Source organism: Mauremys mutica, chromosome 13 (genome assembly GCF_020497125.1).
Source record: "Mauremys mutica isolate MM-2020 ecotype Southern chromosome 13, ASM2049712v1, whole genome shotgun sequence".
Taxonomy (NCBI): Eukaryota; Metazoa; Chordata; order Testudines; family Geoemydidae; genus Mauremys; species Mauremys mutica.
In genome coordinates, this window is record NC_059084.1 from 8894925 (window position 1) to 8918327 (window position 23403).

At 40.8% G+C, this 23403-nt stretch overlaps 1 protein-coding gene across 2 annotated transcripts in view; it reads right to left on the reverse strand.

Annotated features, from left to right (window-relative positions):
- CDH4 (cadherin 4) overlaps window positions 1-23403 on the reverse strand; it is a 627456-nt gene that overhangs the window by 390361 nt on the left and 213692 nt on the right. The window lies entirely within an intron of this gene.

Below are 23403 nucleotides of genomic sequence, written 5' to 3' on the forward strand. Positions count from 1 at the left end.
TGGAAGGTCCGCTGGTCCCGCAGCTTCGGCGGACCTCCTGCAGGCGTGCCTGCCTCCCGCCCTTGCGGCGACCGGCAGAGCGCCCCCAGTGGCTTGCCGCCCCAAACACGCGCTTGGCGTGCTGGTGCCTGGAGCCGCCCCTGAAAGCGGTAAATCAGATACAGGAGCTTTAGATATGGCCCTTTGGTAGAAAAAGGAAGAGAACTATCTCACCATCAGATATAAATATTTGTGCACTGGAAATGATCAGGGCCAATTTTTTTGTGCATCCAGCCTATACCTTTTCAGTGTCACATGACAATTTTTTCCATTTTTTTTTTGCTTTCAATAAAATTTGTAAACAGAATAATTACAGAAAGACGGATTTTATATTTTCAGGTATGGAAGGACAGAATCATTTACCCTGTGGTATGCAATCATACAGTACCATAAAAGGGCCAGAAAGATCATGGGTTCTCACCGATAAAAAATATTTTGAAGAACAGTATCATCATGGCTTCCGAATGGGGATGGATTCTCCCATGTCTCCTTGTAGTTTATTCTTATTTTTCTCCTCCTCCTCTTAAAAAAATTGTGACCTCTAATTTAAAATATGGTCTTGCAATGATACAGAAACTATATTTGACATTTTACTGACTGCTTTCAAATAATTTTCCTTAAGAATTTCTAGTACAGAATTTTGCAACCATACAGTTTTAAATGTTCTTTCTTTTCTGAACAGACATAAGATGGATTAAATCGTTTCTAATCAACATTTTCTCCAGCAACAAGGAACAAAAATGTAAAACACTTTACCGTGTCATAAAATGGGAGAACAACATATAAAGTGATCCCATTTGTTGCCTCACACAGTACATGTTTGGTTCCCTTAGTCTACTCTTTAACCATATGAACCTTTTTTCACAATTACTCAAAATTGCTTCTGATATGTACTTGCATTTGAAACTTTTGCAGGTCTAAGTCTAACCAGCCATTTTACTGATCCAGTCTGATGCCATCTCTTCCCATAGAAAATTGGATCCATTTGTAAATTTGAACAAGATTAATCTCTTCTATTTTCTGAAATACCTCAACTCTATAACCATTCTCATTCATTATTACAAATAAGCCATACTGCTCAACTTGTTAAATGATAATGTCCCACATAGTTATTATTTATCTAGCATCACATGACTCGGTGACATTTGGTCTTTAAAAAGTTTCCCAAGTTGAGGTATTTAGTTGGCAGATTATGTACTTCTCACTTCCAAGGGTCTTAAAATATGGGTCATTTTAAAAGAATACACTCTATTTGCTGAGCCTCCATTACCCATCTTTAAACTTTAAATAAAAATGTGGAGAGGGAATGGGGAGGTGACAGAGGGATTGCATATTGCAATAAGTAAATTGCTGGGTCCTGAAAAGCAAGATATGGGGAAAGAACAATTGAAACGATAAAAACATCTCACGAGGGGGAGGGAGAGATAAAGTTCTCTTATCCTATTTGTCACCTTCCATATTTTATATTGATCTAAATTTTATATTTAATCCAGTAAACAACAAACAAGAGTGTTCCTGATGCTTTGAATAATCATTTCCCTCTCCTATTCTGCTGGATCAGATCTGTTACTTAAAACACAAATTACGGGCTCTATCTTAGCTGGTGTAAATCAGTATAGACCATTGGTGCCACTAACTGATGACCCAGCCCATCAGGGGAAACCACTTCTAGCTTGTTTAGTGTTTTCCTGCTGTCTCGTTTTCCCTTTTCCCATCATTCCTTTTGGATATACAGGCAGCGGGTAATCTGGTTTTATAGACATTGGCACTGCATGGTTCATGGAATTGAAAATGGGATACAAGGCCCTTTTCAACTTTAGGTCAGTAGCTCAGATGCTAGCTAGGCCAGTCACGACCACAAGAGGTTACTTGCTGACAGTGAGTTCGGTACATTAAGAAATTCATCACCATAACTGGCTCTAATTGACACTCGTATTGGTGCACTCATCACAGCTAAATGGACCACAGATGGGATAAAATAAGCTTTTATTTTTAAAAAGGATCAGGATAGATTTCATTTGAGCTCTGATCCCAAGCTAATAGTTGCTATAATCTCAATGAAAATACATCCTTAAGCATTGTGGACTATTGTGCCAGTTTCATGCCAGAGGTGCAAATGAGTTGGGGTGAGACATTAAAATAAGCTGCAAGATGGCATTAATTCATTTGGAATTCACTGCACTAATACTAATTATGGTGTGCTAATGGGGTATTACTGAGAACATAATATACACTTCTACAGGAAATCCACTGTAATGCACCAATTAACGTACTACTATTGTGAAATGTGCTTTATCATTAGTAGTAGTATTTGAAACCCTCATTTAAAACTTCAGATTAGTGGTGTGTTTTCTGGGGGAAAAAAAGTGAGGTTTTTTTTTATTTTTTTTTGAAAACAGAGTTGAAGTCAAACATTTTGGCATAAGATACAGAACAGAGATACTGGTCTACAAAACCTGTGGGCATTGGAACCTGTGTTTTTTCTCAATATTTCAATTACTATAAATATTTTTTCCATAAGGCTTATTCTGCACCTTATACCTACTCACAAGGATCTTACAACAACAACAAAAACCCTACTTTAAATAAAATACTTTGCCTACTCCCCCATTGTTACTGCCCATTTTAGAGCCACAATCCCTCTCAATATGGAAAGGTACAGATGGCTTCTTGTAGTACTTGTCAATACACCTTAAGCAACCACCAGGCTCCTTCCCAATCCCTGTGCAGTGTATGGTGACTGAGGCTATGAAGAATGCATTTTCTTAGGCACAAAACGTTACCTAGAGGCAACAAAGTTAATTTTAACACAACTACCACCCCACAAAGTAAATCTCTTACTTTGCCTTTGCCCATCTGATTGCAAGATAAATTCTTAGAAACAGCGAAGAAAGGGAAACTAGCATTCTGATGAATGGTGAATTGCACGAGTCCAGAAACCATTAGTCAAAATTACTAACTGTGTACAGTTAAAGAATCGAGTTACATTTTTACCTATCAGAACTAACTCTTTTTTTCTGCCTCTAATAGTTACAATAATGAGAGAGTGTAATCCTGTCTCTGAAATTCCTTTACTAGGTTTAAAGGCTAAACTGTGGAAAACAAAGAAACGAAGAGATTACTTTATTTCATTATTTCTTTAGACCCACTGCTAGATTTGCTAGCATAAAATTACAACATTTGATCTCAGATCGCAAGAGTGAAGAGTTCTGCTCAACTCTTCTCTCTTTTTCATGTAGTTTATGAAAAGGGCAATGCCGATCATCTACATCTCCCTTGCCAAAAAGCTCTGTGTAGCTCCAGCTGACATTTCTGTCTTTTCAGGCAAATGGACCATTTTCCTAACCTTACCTCACAGGAATAAATGCCAATATGGCTGAAGTCTGGAACCTCACCGCTTGATACTAGGAACAATGTACTGAAATGACAAGTAGTGCCAAGGTTTTTTTTTAAAAAAACAACAACCCCCCTCCCCAAACAAATAGATCTTCAGGAGCAGAGAGAATAACAGTCTCATTTATTTTTGTTCTCGGCAACACTACCAGTTCCCTACACACTAACTTCATATCTGCAGCACTCCTAGAAATGTACGCTCTTTTCTAAAACATGACCTTAAAAATAGCAGATATCTAAGGCTCAAGGAACAGAGTCTCCTCTTCTCTCAAAAGAGAAATGCCTCTTCTCTGAGTGGCTTAGTATTGCCAACACCAAGAGTTGTTAACCCGTGAGTCAGGCTCTAAAACTCATGAGACTGGCTTAAAAATAATGAATAAAAAAATAATAAATATGTGCCTCTTTTTATTTGCCTTCTAGTTTTTGAGCACTTGAGCCACATTTTCAACCTTTCACCACAATCATGAGGGCAAGAGTCTCGCCTTTCTTAAGGAAAGCTGAGATTATCACATAATCAAAGGACTCCAGGAGCTGGAGCTTTGAGGTCAAACATCATATACTGTGAGACTCTCAATAAATTCATGAGAGTTGGCAACACTGCAAGATGACCCTACAGTCTGTGAAAAGAGCAGTAAATGATCCAGTAGTTAGGTTGCTGTCCTGGGACTTGAAAGACCTGGGTTCAATTCCCTGCTCTGCCACATACTTCCAGTGTGGCCTTGGTCTAGACACTTGGTCCAGTTAGGTATTGCAATACTGAGTGAAGCAATCCTTAAATACCACTAAAAATCTGGGGCTTACTCTTTCTGTATCTCAGTTTTCCATGTGTAAAATGGGGATGACACACTTGCCCTACACCTCCTGCACACTAAATATTGCGAGATGTTCAGATACCATGGTAATTAGTTCTATATGAGCACCTAACACGGATGGAAACGCGAGGCTCTGGGATGAGAGTACAAGCTGTAACTGTTTTTCTCTCTACTTCAGAAAAAGCAGACTGGGATTGCAAAGTAGGTTGCGTCTTCCAGAGACACCGTGGAAGGCAAACTCAACATACATTTTTACTACCAGATTTTCTCAGCACACTGCTAACAGAAAAGTTGCCCCATAGCCTTTTGGAGAATTTTCCTCTTTTGCTCAATATTTTAGATAGGCAAATTTATCATATTCAAGGCTGGGCCTGGAAGCAGGATGAAATCATTTTTACCAGCTCAGCTGTGATGTATTTAATAACTTACTCGCAGTTGTAGGAGGGGGTAAAAAGTTAGCTTATATGGAGTGGGGGGGGGGGGTAGAGAAGGGGATTCACCATTATTTCCTAGAGTTATACAGGACTTTCCATAAATACTCTGATTCATAGGTGCCGGCTTCCTCTGGGCCTGGGGGTGCTCAAACCCCCTGCTCTGCCCCCACCCACCACCTTTGCCCAAGCCTCCACCCCCATCCTGCCTCTTCCTGCCCCCACTCCACCCCTTCTCTCAAGTCTCCACTCCACCCTGCCTTTTCCCACCCAGTTCTGCCCCCTACTCTGAGTGTGCCCTGTCCCTGCTCCTCCCCCTTCCTCCCAGAGGCTCCTGCACACCACAAAACAGCCGATTGCAGTGGGCGGCAGGTTCTGGGAGGGAGGGAGGGAGAGGATTTGATCAGCAGGCTGGAGATGCTGGGGGGGTGGGGTGGGGCTGGCTGCCAGTGGGTGCTAAGCACCCACTAATTCTTTTCAAGGGGTGTTCCAACCCTGGAGCACCCACGGAGTCGGCATCTATGCTCTGATCAACTGAGTGAGGTCTTTATACAGTAGGACCTCAGAGTTACGAACACCAGAGTTACAAACTTACCAGTCAACCACACACCTCATTTGGAACCGGAAGTACGCAGTCAGGAAGCAGCAGAGACAGAAAAAAAAAAGAAAAAGAAAATGCAAATACAGTACGGTACTGTGTTAAAGATAAACTACTAAAAAAAGGAAAGTTTAAAAACAGATTAGACATGGTAAGAAAACTGTTTCCGTGCTTGTTTAATTTAAATTTGAATTTAAATTAAGATGGTTAAAAGCAGCATTTTTCTTCTTCACAGTAAAGTTTCAAAGCTGTATTAAGTCAATGTTCAACTGTAAACTTTTAAAGAACCACCATAATGTTTTGTTCAGAATTACGAACAACCTCCATGACCGACATGTTCATAACTCTGAGGTTCTACTGTAACATTTTCTATAGGCTAAATTCAGAGGCTGAGTTTAAATTATGATGGTGATGGCTAATGTGTCTTGCAAGTGAACAGTGTCTGTTATTAAAAAATGAAAGAATGAAAAACAGAAGTCAGTTTGCTGAGAAAAGCTTTTGTTTGTAGGCAAGAACTGTACTCTTGACTGCAAATGCCAACTGCAGATTTGTCAAATGACATGTCAAGCACCTGATGCAGTTGTCAATTGTTCCAGTGGCCAAAAATATACAGGATGACATGTGAAATGAATTTGTACAGGACTTGTGTGATGGAAATGCTTCTAGTCCTTTTTGGCGAGAAACTGTGAACGGAATGAGGGGGCGAGGAGGGAAGCCCTACTATAGTAATAGAATGATTGACCTAATATTGGATAACCCAGTACCCAAGTGCTGATATGAAATAAAAAGCCTGGCTCCTAAGTAATTATTAAACACAATGAATTACTAAATCCTAGCATTGTACATATTCTACAATAAATTAATCATTGTGAACTCTGGAGAATACAGTTTTATAATACGAGCAGAAATAGAAGAGTGCACAATAGGGTATTTAAACGCTAATACAGTCAGGACAGTGTAAAGCATAGCATACATTTTAACACTGGTTTAGTGAATACTAATTATGCTCCACTAAGTAGCCATAAGTGCCATTTCTATGGTTTGCTGCAAGTATTGATCCAGCTTGTAACAAGCATAATTTGCCATAGTGTATATATCTTTAAAAAAATATATCTATTATCAGATTACCAGCCCCTTTTCAAATTTGCTTTCCCTTGGATTTCCTATTAAAACAAGCAGTGGCAGTGTAATACATGGCAGTTTAGAATCATTTTAGCTCAGCAGTATGAAATAGAGACTGAACATTAGTGTTTCCCCTTTTTGACCTGAGTGGCTAGTCAAATTTCAGGGCCCTGGGGATGTTCCAGTTGGAAGTAGAAATTGATAGAGTCTGGTATTTTCTTTGATGCAATCTTGGTTATCTACAAGGAATGTATAAAGTCCTGCTTCTCCGAATGCAGGAGAAACCAAAAACGAAAGGAGCAGTCTCTTGGTTTACAGCCCCAAGCCTCTTTAGCCAACTGACCCAAAAGCTCACTCTCTGGCTTTTCCCAGGCTCAAACTGTACTCACAAGCTACTGCTTGGCTTTCTTGCTTATTTGTCTCTGCCTCCCTCCATTCTTAGATAGAAAAGGAGGGTGAGATAATATCTTTTATTGGCCCATTTCTATATAGAAGATATTGCCTCACCCTCCTTGTGACGAACATCCTGCAACTGACATGGCTACAACAATAATCTCTCTTTTCTTGTCTGTTCCCATTTCTGTGTGTTCTCTCATACCCACACACTAGGGTTGCCAACTTTCTACTAGCACAAAACTGAACAGCCTTGCCCCGCCCCTCTTCCTAGGCCCCGCCCCTGCCCAGCCCCTTTTCCAATGTTCCGCCCCTCACTCACTCCATCCCTCCTCCCTCTGTCGATGTCCCCACCCTCACTCACTTGCTCTTTTTCACTGGGCTTGCTCAGGGGGTGGGAGTACGGGAGGGGGTGAAGGCTCCAGTTGGGGGTGCGAGCTCTGGGGTGAGGCCAGAAATGAGGGTTTCAGAGTGTGGGAAGGGGCTCTGGGCTGCCCCTATGCCTAGGAGCTGAAGGGGGGACATGCTGCTGCTTCCAGGCGCCGCGCGGAGCCATAGCAGGCAGGGAGCCTGCCTTAGCCCCACAGCGCCGCTGATCGGACTTTTAACAGCCTGGTCAGTGGTGCTGGCAACCCTACCATCCACCCACCCACCCACACACACTATGGACAGACTCTTTTAGGCCTTGTTTTAAGTGTTACCTTTTAACTGTCTCTATGAAGGGTGCCTTCACACATCAGTTTGAATGAGGTTTTAACTCAACCCCTAACAAGGTTATTTCAATCACAAACCCATTCTGCTTTACCAGACATAGCCCCCTACTTTCCATAATTTCACAACTGGCCACAGAGTATACTACATGGACTACAGCCAAAACCAAATGGCTCTACCCCAATATGTACATGGATCACCCCACATCCATCAACATTTTGCTGGTGTGTTGCTCTATAGGGCCAAATTCAAGCACGGAGTCACATGCATTTCAGCAAGTCCATATATGTAAGTGGTGGAGGCATTGTGTTACCTTACCCTCACCCAGGTCGAGCAGTCCTTTGGGGGTCATTGGGATTATTCCTGGATATGGTATTAATCAGCATGAAAACAGGGGGGCAGAATCAGGCCCATAGCCACTAAATTTAGCTTAGCTGGGGTGGAGGTCAGCACAGAATTTGGCTCCGTGTCACAAATAAGATCACATCAAAATTTGTCAGGTCACCCCTGACAAACATGAAGATGGTAAGCCTCAGTAAATATATTTTACTGATAATCTCCCATTTAATTAACATACAATAACTACTGCATTAAATGCAAATTAAATATGCATACAGGAGATTTAATTTAAAACTTTGCCATTTTCTTTTATCTGCTACATCAAAGAATATCAAAAGAGTAGTGGCTTATTTTATTTTTTTTGTCTTTAAAATATAATGTTAATAGAACTGACTTAACGGGAACATGAATGCAAATGCAGATTCAACTACATTAACTTTTGCAATTTTGCTCCAGAAATTGTTTTGCTTGATATTTTAATTTTAACTTGGCTGATCACGGAAAGGAAGTGAGGTCAAAACCCCTTGCTGAAGTTTCTCCAACTGCATAGGAATACTGAGTATAATTCAAGTAGTTGTGAAAAATTAGCACAGCAAGCCATGACAAATGGGTTTGTTTGTCTTTTTAATGTAACAGCATTAGGTAAAAGAAAGTGCCATTTCTGTAGCTCAACTGAAATAAACATTACAAAAGGCCAATTTACACTTCCAAGATTACTTGTAATCACACAATGTTAAGGAAAGCAGCATTTTAAGGAAATTATGTGTGAGGTTAGTGTTATTTTGCTGTACAGCTGTAAAGATGCCATTTTACTTAGTTATTTAAAATGTATTTCTTAGCTGTTTTTCTTCGCACCAACAAATACAGATGTGCTGTGATCTACTTTTTTAGATTTATTTTTATCTCTAAAGTTAAACAGAGAATAGTGCTAGACATGCAGTGTCATAAAGATAACATATTAGGGCTTTGAAATTAACAGAAGGAAGTGACACTGAGTAAAATTAGCATTTTCCCCCACCCACTAGAAGTAGCTTATTGCTAAAAACTTTACCACTGGAAGGAAGTTCCACATTTCTTTTGCTTCTCCTGGTCATATTGAACTATACTGACACTCACATAACACCATTTGCTATTTGAAAACAGAATATAATTACTTTTTTAATCATTGCAAATGTCATTTAATTTGAATATCTTCAGCTCAACATGTAGTCACTAAAATATGAAAATTGGCTCTTAGTTAATGTGGTAATTTCAAAAAAATCAAACTTTAAAATATTCTCCAATTATTTACTGTTGTATCTCACTGGAATACCTATGGAACTACTCAGCAATTCTGTATTAACCCAGATGAATGTGTCCAGATTAGTATAATTACAGTAAATAGCAAAGAAATCTAGATGAGCAGGTCACTTAATTTTTTTCCAGTTTTTCTTGATACTTTTTCAATTTGATAACAGCCTTTTTAAACTTTCAAAGTACCTGAATATACTGCAATTAACTTGGTACAACAGAAAATGGCCAAATTCCCCTCCTCTCCTCCCACACTCACTTGCTTTTTGACAGGCCCCTTGATGTAACTCATTGCATAAGAAATTCAGAGATGTAATGGGTTTCAAGAGCCTGGAAAAAAGCTTTTAATGGAATGGCCTGTTTGTTTGATTATTACTATAATAGTGCAACAAAGTCAATGTAATCATCTGGAAGCCACTTAATTCTGGTACTAATGGGGAACTGCCAAACCAATTAAGGTTACTGATTTAGCCGCTGGCACTGAAGACATATAAAATAATCCTGTACCCAGTCGCACTGTTCTTATGGGTACACACTACTGAGGGAATAATATCCAAAAAACATGTTTTAAATTAGCAGCTAGAACATCTGCTGAGAGTAGATAGTTTTGTTTGGGAGACAAAAGCTGCAATCAGAAATCCATTTGTGAAAATGGTGTGAAGTCTTAGGTCCTGCTGGACTCATCGCTAACTGGGCACCTAGGTGGTATCAGCGGCAAGAGATGTCTTCTTCCACATTCACCTAGGATATGTCTACACTAGAAATGCTACAGAGGCACAGCCATAGTGTAGACTCTTACTGCTGCGATGGGAGGGGTTCTTCCATTGCTGTAGTGAATCCACTTCTCCAAGACGTGGTCACTAGGTTGACAGAAAAATTCTCCCATTGCCCTAGTGGTGTGCACACTGCGACTTAGGTCAGCTTAATTACATTACACATGAAATTTTTCACAGCAATCAAGCGATGTAGTTAAGCTGACCTAACTGCTGTGTAGACCAGCCTCTAGAGGAGACTTTGCCTCTTCCTCTCTGAGGAGCCTCTGACTACAGTGGCTTAAAAGTTCACCATCTCCAGACTCGAGACTGTAATTCACTATATCTAGGACTGTGGATGGAATTGCTACAGAAGCTTCAGCTTGTGCAGAAAATAGCAGATCACACATTCCAGTGGCTCTCAATAGCTTCCATTGCTCATCCCAACCCTGAGTCCTAATCTTCAAAAACTGTTAGTAGGCCAGGAGCTGGTTATAACAGCAATGACATCTCCAACAAGACAGCTGCACTCCTCTGGGACAGAGGCTGTGAAGCACCATTTAAAATAGGGGGACCTGCCTAACCCTCATCTTCCCTCCTCAGGCACCTCACCACCACCAGCAGACTGACACCTTCCCCGCCCGTCCCAGGAGCCCCTGCACTCAACTCCTCCAACTCTGAGCATGTGGCATTATGACCGGGCACACAGGATCGCAGCACCACTCTGCTACTCCACATGTGAGGTCACAACGGGTCTCACTCAAATTTGGTTCAGCCACCCGTTCGTCAAATCTGAGTGAGTGGCAGCCGGGCTAAATTTGAATGAGTGGTGTTGCAGCCTGGTGCCCAGGGTCATAGCACCACTTAGGTCTAACCCAGCCAAAAAGTGGCCCTCTGGCTCCGCTGACTATGTTCTGAGACAATGCAGCTAACAAAGCCATGGAAAAGTCCTGGAGAGCCGGAGATAAAAAGTTCTAAGTCAAGGAGACTTCAGCACTACAGTGAAAGTTCAGATGCTGAAGCAGCTTTTAGAATATGCTTCAAGACCCTTTCAACATAGCTGGATGATTAAAAAAACAAACAAACAGAATACACAAACACAAACAAAAAAATTTAAAAATATGCCCCACACATATGCCCCATACAGTTTCCTAGAAGATGGGATGGGTGGAGAACAGAATCCTCTATGAAATCCATTACAAGTCCCCAGTGCTAGTCCAATTTACTTGTGCAGTGCTTGCATACTACAGCGATGGCTGGATGATGTAGAAAGCACTAAGACAGACAAGATCCTAGCTCAGCTGCATAAAACACAAGTATTTAATTTAAATGTGGGCAAAATGGGTTAGGTTAAAGAGCCAAATTCTGACAATTCCAAACCAATTTTCATTCTCTTCAATAGCATTGGTTTAAAATTGCTTACGGGTTTATTCATCCTTACCCTCTCAATCTGTTCTGTTCTGATGGGGATATGGAAAGTTATACCCTGCCATCAAATTCCCAGCCTGAATCCTTTCTCCTAATGTTGCTAAAATTCTTATGATCTCTGCTTTGGCTCCTCTTTGAACGTATCAAGGTTCTTTACTTAGCACTCACTCTTTTTGGATTGCTTCTCATTTACACAAAGGTCACTTTACCCCATACCAGCAGTGACAGGAGGCCTTAAAAGGAGAGCAAACATAATTTATGCATCATGAGAATCAGGCCCTTTTAGTTTATATATGGACAGAAACGCACAGAATCTGAAACTATCGCTACCAGATTAGTAGATCATCCCAGAACAACAACATCAAGTGGGGTACAATCACACACAGAAGATCCCGAAAATACTGTGATACTTTCAGAGGGTCTCCTTCAATGAGCCCACAGTATTTGCGAGTACATCTATTTGTGCATGCATGCAAAAACCTGCATTTGCCTACACAAATGGGCATGCAAGCACATAACACAGTTAAATCATATTCAAATAGGGGAGCGCACTGCATTACACATTCTGGCTTCAATATTTGGAATTATTCTGCCTATACACCCAAGCCAGTGCAAGTTTTGGCAAGCATTTAAATGAATGCCCTTGCAGATATAATTCAGGAAGCCCTACAAATCTTAAATAATAATGAAAGATGCCTTGGATTCAGCAGGACAGCATGCATGGGACAAATGAGCAGGTGTATGAGGGAACATAAGGAATTACTTAGGATTTAAAAATAATGTCTTTCTATTTTTAGACTGAGCATAAAACAGTAACAGGTCAGGGCTGGAGAATAGTGGTGGGGAATGGCCACATGACCAAAAAAAAATCGTAAACACACACATTCATTTTGTAGTTGAATATTGCACAGGGCTACATGACTAGCAGGACCCTTCGAAGAAAGAAGCGGTGCGACCGGGCAGCATAAGAAGCCAGTCTGCTGCCAAAAATAATGGATTGTATTTTAAAAACTGTGGGTGCAGAGTGTGCTGCAGCTCCAGGGCAGTAATACAAATATGCACCAACAAGCAGGCTTTACACTGTGCTTAATATAATTATCAAAAAGGAAAAAAAAGTAAATGAGGTGTTGCCATAGCAACCGTTACCTCCTCAGGACTATGAAAGATAGGGGACTACCCTCACCCAGGGAATGCTTTTATTTACTGCTTCATATTTTGAAGGTTCAGCAAAAGCTATGCTGCAGGACATTGCTGTGCACTTGGTCTGCAGACCTTCATTTGCTAGCACTTGGATTGTCCCTGGCTCGGGGTGAGAGAGGGCCCTTGTTGCCATTACCATGAAGCAGGAACAGAGGGATACCTATTGACCCTTCCAGTCTGATATCCTGCCTCTATCAGCGTCCCATCCCTGGCTTCACAGGAAGGCCAAAAACAAAACAAACAACCCCCCACCTAAGGACCTAAATAACTGAAAAGATGAGGGGGTAGGCGGAAACCGAGGCCCTTTTTGATAATCAATTTTTTCGCTGGACTCGTCAGGTTTTAGTTCCCTTATCTTGGCCTAAAATCATCCAGCTTTTTACAAATCTAACTATGGTATTTGGGGTCCAGCAAAACTGTGCTCTGTGTAGAACCTGTGGGGAGGTGCACTCAAGGGGGCAACCGCCTGTGCAAATCAAAGGGCCATTCTAGCACATGGAGATAGCTGGAGTAGAGTAGCTCTCTGGCCACACCCTGGTGTTCCAGCCACAACCCTCACCCCAGCTTCACCACCAACATCCCCCCTACACCAGAGGCTGCCACCAGGGGAAACCTCAAGAAGCTGGTTAAGCAAGCTTTATGGCCCATTTTTGCCATCAGAGCACCACACTGGGGCCAATAATCTGGCCCTTTCATTCACTGAAGACCTGTGGTCATGAATTCCACCAGCTGGCTTCCCACATTTTCTTTCAGTTGTTACAATTTCACTTGCCAATAATTTCATTTTTCATGCTCTGGTGCTAGATAAATAACACACACTGCAACAGAATGAGAACAACCAACACGTCTAATGGGATCCAGGTAAAGCAGAAAAAGTGAGGGATAAAGGAAATAGACAAAATCATCAGAAAGCTGGGAGAGCAATGGTCAAGCATAGACCCCAGCCTATACTCCCCTTCACAGGAGCAGAAATACCCACTCTACAGCAATGAAGCTGCTCCATGGCAACAACAAATTGTTCCAGTGTTTCCTTTATTCTGTGCCCTATGAATGTGGCATGTATTAAAGAGAGAACTACTTCTTACTACCACTGGTGTGGACATTCTGTAGCCCTACTGCTGTTCACTAAAGGATTTGAGCATGTTTTACTTATAGGAATGTTTCTACCTTCCACTGACATCAACTGGACGTAAGCTTGTGCCAGTATGTTTTGCTGAACAAGAACTGATTTAAGGTTGGGCTTAAAATTAAGCATGTGCTTAAGTGCTTTGCAGAATTGTGGCCTTGAACAATCAGATCTGGGTGTCAAATGTAGACATGAAGAAGGGCAATGAAAGGCCACTATCAATTACTGTGAGGACAAAAATATAAGGCATAAAAGGATGCTGTACTTCAAGACCATAATCAGTTTCTAGGCATGTTCCTCTTACTATTGAAGGAGATGTGGATGCTTGTAACATACCAACTTCAGTGGTATGATAAAATACAGGAGGTCATCTGAAGATGGCACCACATTTTCTGAATGCTTTATATTTAAGTGATGGACTTCCAGGGCAGAAAAGGAATGTAAAGGGAAAGTTTCACATTTTACAAGAAAATAAAAATCATCCCAATAGCATCTAGCCTCTCTCTCAAGTCACAATCTGGTCTTCACAAAATTTGAAAATTTCTTTCACTTCAGACTTATTTGTGCTATCAAAACAGGCTGATACATGTTGTTACTTGTAGTAATTGAATTCCACCCAGACTCACAGTGAGCAGTGCCTTATTCTAGGAGCATTCTCCTCCATCTTTGCCTGTACTGTATCTCATACTCAACATCTGTATTGTCACTTTTCATTCCTGCTGCAGTACTCTTCTTAGATCCACTGCTAATTCAGCCAACATAGACAGTTTCACATTTCTTCTTATTATCCACCATTTGCTTGAATACCAACCTAAACAGGTTTTCTAATCCACACACTAATATTGCACTGGCACAGTGCAAATACATTTACATCTAATGTGTAATACTCATGTCTTCAAAAAATCCAGTATGTCCAGCTGGAAGTACAAACAGGGTGATTATGTTCAAACACTAGATAAAGCAATTTTATTTTATTTTTTAGAAAAAAACAATAACTTGCATTATTTCATGCCTTCCTAAAGTTGAACATGCTAATAGACTTAATTTAAATCAACCTAAACTTCTAGCAAATTACTAAACAAACAAAAATCCCTCTGTCTTTTGCAATAGAAACTGCATTCATGCTTCCAAAAATTCCAATTTTAAGCACAGTATACATTGAATATAAAGAGCAGGAAAAAAACCCTCTTGACATTAGCCACATAATATTCACATCATTAGGTTATGCCATATAAAAGAAAGAAATTCACCCTATTTTCCACCATGAAAAACAGAGATTTTTTTTCTAGCTCTATGTGATGCCTACTCAATAATGTAATAGAAGGAGACAGAAATTATGCATGTATAGAATGTAGCAAACATCAGAGAAGAGATGGTAACAGTTTCGCCACCAAGTACAGTCATCTTAAAGAAAGGAAGAGAGAGACAAGAAGCAGAAGTGGGGGAAGGTGGGAAGAGAGAAGGGTTTTATGCAAGAAGGATGAGTTACAGGATTGTAATACAACATGCTCTTCCCTCTAGGCAGGAGACCGTCTGGGTGTAGCAATAACAAATGTCTTGTATTGCTACAGCAGCTGTAGAAGTAAAAGCTGCAGCTTTAATATCACCCCAATCCTGTTCTCCCTCTTCCCAGCAGGTTCCTTTCTAACTTTTTAGCCGGCTTTGCTGCCATGGCTAAAATAGTATCACTCTCTACATCCCATTATCTTTTTACAGAGCACTATTAACTCCTACTGTGTCATGCAAGATGGGAGACATGGATCTGAATATGTAAGCAATGGGGGAATCTCAGCTGAATTTTCTGAGGGGGAATCTTAACTCTCCTATGGCACACTATGCTCATAAGTTAAGGACTCGTTAGACAGTGTCCCTCTTGCAGCTTGAATGTTCAATTAATTCAGTTGCAGGTGCCCATCTGGAAGTGCTCTAGGTGTGTGGAAGCCTCTTAGCAGAGAGTTTACAGTCTATACAGTGTGGAGGACTAGAAAAACTGCCTTGCCTGGACACTTCCTTTGCAAGTGTTATCCCGATAAACTAACAGCTGTGAAGTGCACGTAGATTTAGGGAGGCCCATTGACTTCAATCCAAGTTTATTTGTCATATTGCTAAATGGGGGAGTGTTCCTGATGCCTGGATAGAAAACATCACCACCACCACTACTCTTTAGCACTCGTATAGCCACATGGTGTATGTCTACACTGTAGGAGTTGTGGGGTTTTGTTTTATTTTGAAAACTTGAATCTTCTGCTGTAGTTGTAAAAGCCCTCAGCTGGAAGCAGGTTTCACTCCAGTGAAGCCATCTGCAGCTTTTTACAGGTGAAGGACTGAAACATCCTCAAGTTTCCACGCTTGAGCAACACTACGGATTAGAATAAACTTTAAAATCCCAGATAATCCTTAGTTTACTAATAAGCAATTTTATCTAAATCCTTTCTTAAAAGTTGTGCTTCCCTGACTCATGCGAGTGGAAGAAAGTTACTATGTCCAATTTACAGACTCTATTTGGCAAGTAGGCTGCCGAGTCATGAGGCTCAATGGACCTCTCTACCTCAGCAGCTCTGAAGCCTTCTCTTGATCCCTCTTAGAATTCCAGCTTCCAGTCACTCCAGGGCCCATCCTGAGAAGGGCTGGGTAACCTGAACTCCCGCTGGCAATGATGGCGCTATCTTTTCCAGGAACTTCTATGGCCCTATGCCACAGTGTCTGAATGCATCACAATGTTTAATGCATTTATCCTCACAACATCCTTAGGACATAGGGAAGTGCTGTTATCCCCATTATACAGATGGGTAACCGAGACAAAGAGAGCAAGTAACTTGCCCAAGGTTACGCTGGAAGTCTGAAGCAAAGTAGGGACGTGAACCTCCATCTCCTGAGTCCTAGGGGAGCATCCTTAGCACTGGACCATCTCTTTCCTCTGCTAGCAACGGGATCTAAGTGTGCTTTTCAAGAGGGACCCTATATCAAATTTAACCAAGTCACTGCATGCACAAGAAAGGTAGTAGCATATGCTAATATGACTAATTAGGTATATTTGTGTACAGAATTACCTGAATTTGCACATGCAGCCATAATGATGGTGCATGCTAATCTAGAGCACACTTGGAGCATGTCTATGTTGCAGCAAAACAAAACCAACCAACTTGCGGCATCAAGTCTCAGAGCCTGGGTCTGCGGACTCACACTCATGATACGGCACTAAAAATAGCAGTGTAGATGTTCCCACTCAAGTTCTGAGACCTACCCACCCTTGCTGGGTTTCAGAGCCCAAGCAGGAATGTCTACACTGCTATTATTAGCACATTAGAGCAAGTCCAAGTCTGTAGGCCTGGTTTTAAGACTCACTGTCACAAGTGTTTATTTGCAGTGACGTGACATATCCTTCCACGCCTAACTTTTCTATTAAACTTTTATAGCAATACATGGAATCACTCTTAGGCAGCATAGTATGAAGAAAGAGGGTCTTCAAGGAGGAGAGTCAGGCACCTCCCTGCAAGTATCTCTGGAGAGCTGTAAATGTGATTATATTGACCCTACTTACACTGCAGAGACATGTATTGACCTGCAGCAGCCTTCACTGTGTAGCTGCTTAATACATTTGCTCAAAGTATGGTAGTTGGCCTACCATCACAGCTTGAAAATGTTTTCATTGTGGTAACACTGCCTGGTTTCAATTTTTATTGTCTGTCCTGTTTGGGAGATTAACTGTGAGCCACAAGGTCGTATACCAACTGGCTCTGCTCTGAAGGAGCCAATCCAAGAGCGATAGAGGACTTCCGATCTAATCCAGCTCGGAACTATAATACTTCCTACACCACAGGTACAGCTGTATTTTAAAACTGTGTACCTAATTTGTGAAATCAAAGTAATCGCAGGCAACAGACAAGGTAACTGCATATATAAACATGGCTAATTGGGTGTATTTGTGCACAGAACGACCCTAATTTGCACTTGGAGCCACAATGACTGTGCATATAAATCTGGGGCATACTTTCTCACCTAACTTTGCCATTAAATCTGGCCCATAAAGAAATTATTGCAGCATGTAGTTGTAATGCAGGGTTTGAAATACACTTTCTGCTAGGGAGTATAGCATACAATTATTTTGTATACTGTAATACTCAATTAGAAAATAAAAAGCAGAGGAATGGTTCATTCCTTTCCTCCTTTGGGAACAATGGAACCTGGATCTACAGAAGAGTAAATTACTGGAGTTGTAAGTGATGTGGCAAGTTATATTGCTGAGCAGAACCATTGATAGGATGGGAAAATCAATTAATAAAGAAAGTTCTTTCCCTATCAAAATATGCCTGTTTCCCAGTGTACAGGGAAATTTGGAATTCTACATTAAAACTTTATGCAAACATTTCCCTGAAATCAGGGTGACTGTGAAGTCTTTGTGCCAAATCTTTGCCTTGCTCCTCTGTATCTAAAGTTGGGCACATGGTATTGGTACTGCAGTGTTGCCAGCCGCAAGTAATCAAATATCATGAGTCAGCTTCCTCTCCATTCCCTCCCATAGACCATTAGATAAGCCAAAAAATAAGATAAAAAGAACACCAATTTTTTTAATTTGCCTTCTGGATTTCAAGTTTTTCTCCACAATCACAGAGGTAAGAAACTTACATTTTTTAAAAATGAAAACTGAGTTAATCACCTGACTCCAAAACCTGGGTCTTTAAGAAAAAACACCAAATACCATGAGACTCATGATAAAATCATAAGAGTTGGCAACCTGATGGTTCTTTGATTGTCAGAGTAAGGAGAAGATTTATTATCTGTGAGGGCTCAGAAATAAAATGGCAGCAGGGAGTGGCTTGGTACTATTTCATGTCGATATCAGTGGAGGTGGCAGAAGGGAGATGGGGGGGCACTTTTCACCTTAACCTTCCATGTTTTCAGAGCAATAATGGTTCTAATTGGTCGCTACTTGGTGTACGGGCCAGTTTATCAACCAAAGATGACAGAGGAGGGAGCAGACCACCAGTTGTTCCTAGCAAACACAAAACAAAGGAAGGGCAAGGTGGGATTGTCTGAGGACAGACTGCAGTGCAGCCTAGTGGGGTCTTCTACACATGGCTTAGATAAGCCTCCGCACTGCCCTTTTGAAATTCTTTTGTCACTGGCTTTACAGTTTCCCTTCACTTCTATTTACAGTGATCTTGTTTGGCCATGAGATTGCTGTGCTTTGCATGGCTTTTATTTTATTCTAAGGTCACCGGAATGAGTTAGTATTTGCTATGCTGTGAGATCCCAGTGGAAAACAGATTGGCCTACCAACGAATTGCCATAAGAGCAATGCCAGCAATAATAGACAAACAACACGCAGCCTCAGACTTGCTTCCCTCACTTCAGTTGCTAAAATTATTGTTTAAGGTCACATGACTCCTCAATGGCCACCTTTTGGGTGACTGCTGGATTCCGAGGTACTGTAGGGCAGATGGAGCAGACAGGACCAGAGGAGAAACTACTCATGATGATGCAGGAGAGGAAATACCCACATCCTGTGCCTCAGTCTCCATGGATATTCAGTCAACTGCATCATTAGCTGTGCAGTGCTTGGATAGGTCTGTGCCTTTGATGAGCAGCCAAACTCCTTGGTCATTCAAGACCCATTCACGGTACTCAGTGCTCCACTCACGTTGAGTGACAGCAGCCTCAAAACAAAGGAGACTTCACTCATCTGGGCCTAGGCCTAATCCCACTTTGTGGGAAAACTCCTCCTTGTGGCTGCATCTCAGCATGGCCCACAGAACTGGCTGAAAAGTGATGGGGATTCCTAAGGCACACCAGCATGCAAATGCGCTTGGTAGCTTCCATCCCCACTTGACTGGGTGTGTGTTTGTGGGTGTGAGTGCGGGTTTGTCTCTTTAGATATTTTAATTAATTAATTTTATTCATAGACATCTCCACAGTACCCGTCAGTGCAATATCCATTAGCCATTGCGTCCTGATCTGCCATGCTGCTTCACAGTGTGAATTTTTGAATGCACGAATCTGTGAGAGGTAGATTTCATAAGCTGGTCTGCAAAATAATGACATTCCCTCAAAATTACACAAATAAGAGTGCTGAGGGCTCACAAAGCATATGAAAAACTGGTGGAAAGATCCGTAGGACTTTTTTTTTATTTTTAAATGTCAATTATTTCCAATCTTCTCAGTGGGCAAAAACCCACAGCTCTCTCCTTGCAAGAATAAGCTTAAATGATGCAAAAGGTTACACAGATATCTGCGCAGAGCCTTAAGATATCGCCATATTATTTTGTTTATTTCAAAAATAGATAAGCTGGGGTTGAAAAAATTCTATCTAACTATTTACTCTATAGTCTGTTGGACAGCAACATAAAAAAGCCCTCCAGATTTCTTATAGATACAATGCATAGTATTGACACAATAAGTTAATATGACAGCATAAAATCCAATAGTCACCCTGGGATCATACAATAAATAGAATCTGTTAAAGAAATCTGTAAACTCTCCTGTGAGATATTTCTCTTTGATCCAGACTTTAACAGGAATTATTTAATCATAATGAGATGGTAATAAAACAGCAGCACCTGAATAATCTCTTTTATTACCTATTTCTTAATTAGCTCCTGTTCATTATAATTCTTTCAGATATTTAAAACTTATGATGTAAGTGACACAGTGTAAAAATATTAGAAACCATATATATCTATGCTAAAACAGCCTTTGTATATTATCCAAAGTGTCTGAATATCTCAAAAGTGTATCGTTTTGGATCTACCAAAGTATTACACAAAAAATAGAGAAGTCAAAAAGTAGTATACATTTATATTATATCCAACAAAATGATATTAAAAGAATGTTAAGATTGCAAAATTGAGCAAGCAAAAATTAGGAAATGCCAGAATTAAGGTTGCCACAGTGGTCCCTGTTGGACAGGAGGAGAAACTGCAGTGAAAGCCTGCTCACCTGACACAGCTCCAGGATGGAGCATGCTCAGTTCAGGGGTGAAAGTAGAAATAGGGACTTACTAGGTTGGGGCCACTCTGGCCCCTGGAAGGGGTAGTGCCTCAGGTGGAAGGGGCAGGGATGGGGGGGGGTCAGAGCCATCCCTGGCCCACCCTGTACCGGTAAGTTCCCTCCCTCTGCCGGGGTAGCAGCAGCACCTGGGGACTCCAGGGGCTATTTAAAGGGTCCAGGGCAGTAGAGGCAGAGGGAGCCCCGGCCCTTTAAATAACCTCTGCAGCCCCGCTGCCGCTACTCCAAGGCTCCACTGCTGGGAGCCCCAGGCCCTGGGAGCCCCAGGCCACTTGGGGAAGCTGGGCCGCCCTGGTACGGCACACCGGCTTACTTTCACTTCTGGCTCAGTTGCTCTGTGTGGACAACACATGCACAATCTGGTCACACACTGGAGCTCTGAGGGAATGCAGCATGCTTAGTACAGATGGAATCTTTGGAGAATTTAGCAACCAAACTCTAACAAATCTGTATAGAGCATGTGTGAATTCAGATTTTTTCAGAGGCTCACAGTTGCCCCTGTTTGTCCAGTTTCCCTAGAAATGGGAAAAGGCACATTCTGTTATCAGGGCAACCTCCCTGCCAAACTTACAATCCATGCAAAAGTTTCTCAACAAAATGGTTGTAACTTCATGTAAGGAAATTAGTTAGTTCCACTATTAATTTTCTTTCTTTTTGGCTTTATAAAACTCCCAAGTATTTCTGTACATATGCTACAAAAACTAAGATGATTAGCACAATTATATAAAATACATTTTGATATTTCTTAATTTCCTATAGCTAAACACGTTGTAAAGTCCACCCAGTTCTGTTCTGAAGACTCTCTTTGAGACTACAAAAAAGTAATAACTGATAATTTGACAGGCCTTTGAACACTGTTGAGTTTTTAATAAAAAATTCATGCCAGGGACCAAAGCTTTAGCTGTATACATGCTAAGTCTAAGGCAAGTTTCACTCTACTGAGAGTGTAATTGGATTAAAACACATCATTTGATAATTTTTTGAACTCAGTCACTGAAATGTACATGTAAGTAATTTCAATTTCACAGAAAACTAGTCATCTTGGTACAGTTGTGCAGTTTGGTGAAAAGTTATTTTTAGAAAGTTTGGAAATAATACACTATTTTAAAATGTCAAATATGCAACAAAAGTGGATTCTACTCTGTTTTTCCCTCATATGTGTTCCGGTATTTCCTATATTACGTGTAACGGGGTTTTTTTTTCAAAACACCACTTGCGCTTAGCAATTTTTATAATTTAATTCTGCAAAATGTGTAGATAATTACAGTATTAATGAAAACGAAAGCTCCACAGATTTCTCTACAAATCTCTACTACAGTATCTCAATCTGGAACTAACACACCCTTATTATTTCAGTCTTGTGTAGAATGGCACTTGTGACCTATTATATGATGACTATGGGCTGGGACCAAATAGGGACTAGGGTGAGATGCAGAAAGTCATTCTCTTTGGTGCTAATAGAAATTATAAAATATGAATGAAATGTTAAAACTAAATGTAGACAAATAATCAATGACAACAAACTATTATAGGCCATTTAACACCCTTTACACAAATTCTGAAAGGACACTGCCAATGCCTTTATGCCTTAAATGTAGTTCTTTCGGTTACCAAATACTAACGTGTCAAATTTTCAAAACAGCGTCCAACTTTGACCTCACAGTTTTACCTTTGCCAGTCCAAATTTAAAGGTTAAGGCCCCTTTGAAAATCTGTCTAAGCAGGGGGAAAAAAATGAAAACAAATTTTCTTTTTCATTTAAATATTCCCTGCAGAGCTCTAAATCCAACCACAATATGTAGTTATTTATTTGGATCCATATCACTGCCACTACAAAAAGAACTCATCCCAGATTCTGGGTCAGTTTGGCAATCTTTTACAATATACTATTACACCAATTGTCTATTTCAATTTGTATGCGCTTTAGGGTTCTAAATCTGTTCCTATGTGTTTTCACAATGCTTCGCACAATGGAACCCTGATCTCCGAGGGTGTCTCTAGATGCTACCATAATAAAAATACAACTATTACTACTAATTATAACAACAAACAGTACCATTGTTTTAACAGAAATAGGACAATATTTTGTGTTAAAATATTATATTCATTTTTGACACTGTTTCTGCAAGTATAATCAATGGCTTATAATTAAAAGATATGTAATCCTTTTTTCTATGCTACCGCTAAGTTTTCCTACATCTATGACTGTCAATTCCCAGTAGAAGTGCCTATTCTGTACTGCTTCTGCAATTGTCCTCATAGCAGAGTCTTGCTAATGCAAGGCATTGATCCAGCAGCAATTACTAGCATGGTAGTGAAAAGTTACTCTAATTCCCTGTCTTTATTCTCCCCACCCTCACCCCCCAAGCTGCAGGGTATCAGTTTCCAAGTCTGAGAGACTGTGTGCAATACTAGTTGCTAACATTGCCTTGTTCATCAGGAATCAGGGCAAACATCACAGCCTGGGTAGTAGACTCTAGGGAGGAGAAGAATTAAGAAGCGGAAGAAGGATCTTGTAGCTATAACACAGGCTTGGGAGTCAGAGGAACTCTGTTTAATTCCCAGCTCTGGCACAGGCTCTCTCTCCGTGAGCCAAATTCAGAGGCGAGTCTAAATGAGTTGAGAGGTAGTCTAACACAGGGGTCATGCTTCAAACATTTCAATTGCTTTGACTAGATATGTTGCCTCAGTATTTGGATCATTATAAGCATTCCCTATACCAAACTCACTTCAGAGGTAAGCTTATCTAAGGCAAACTTGGTACA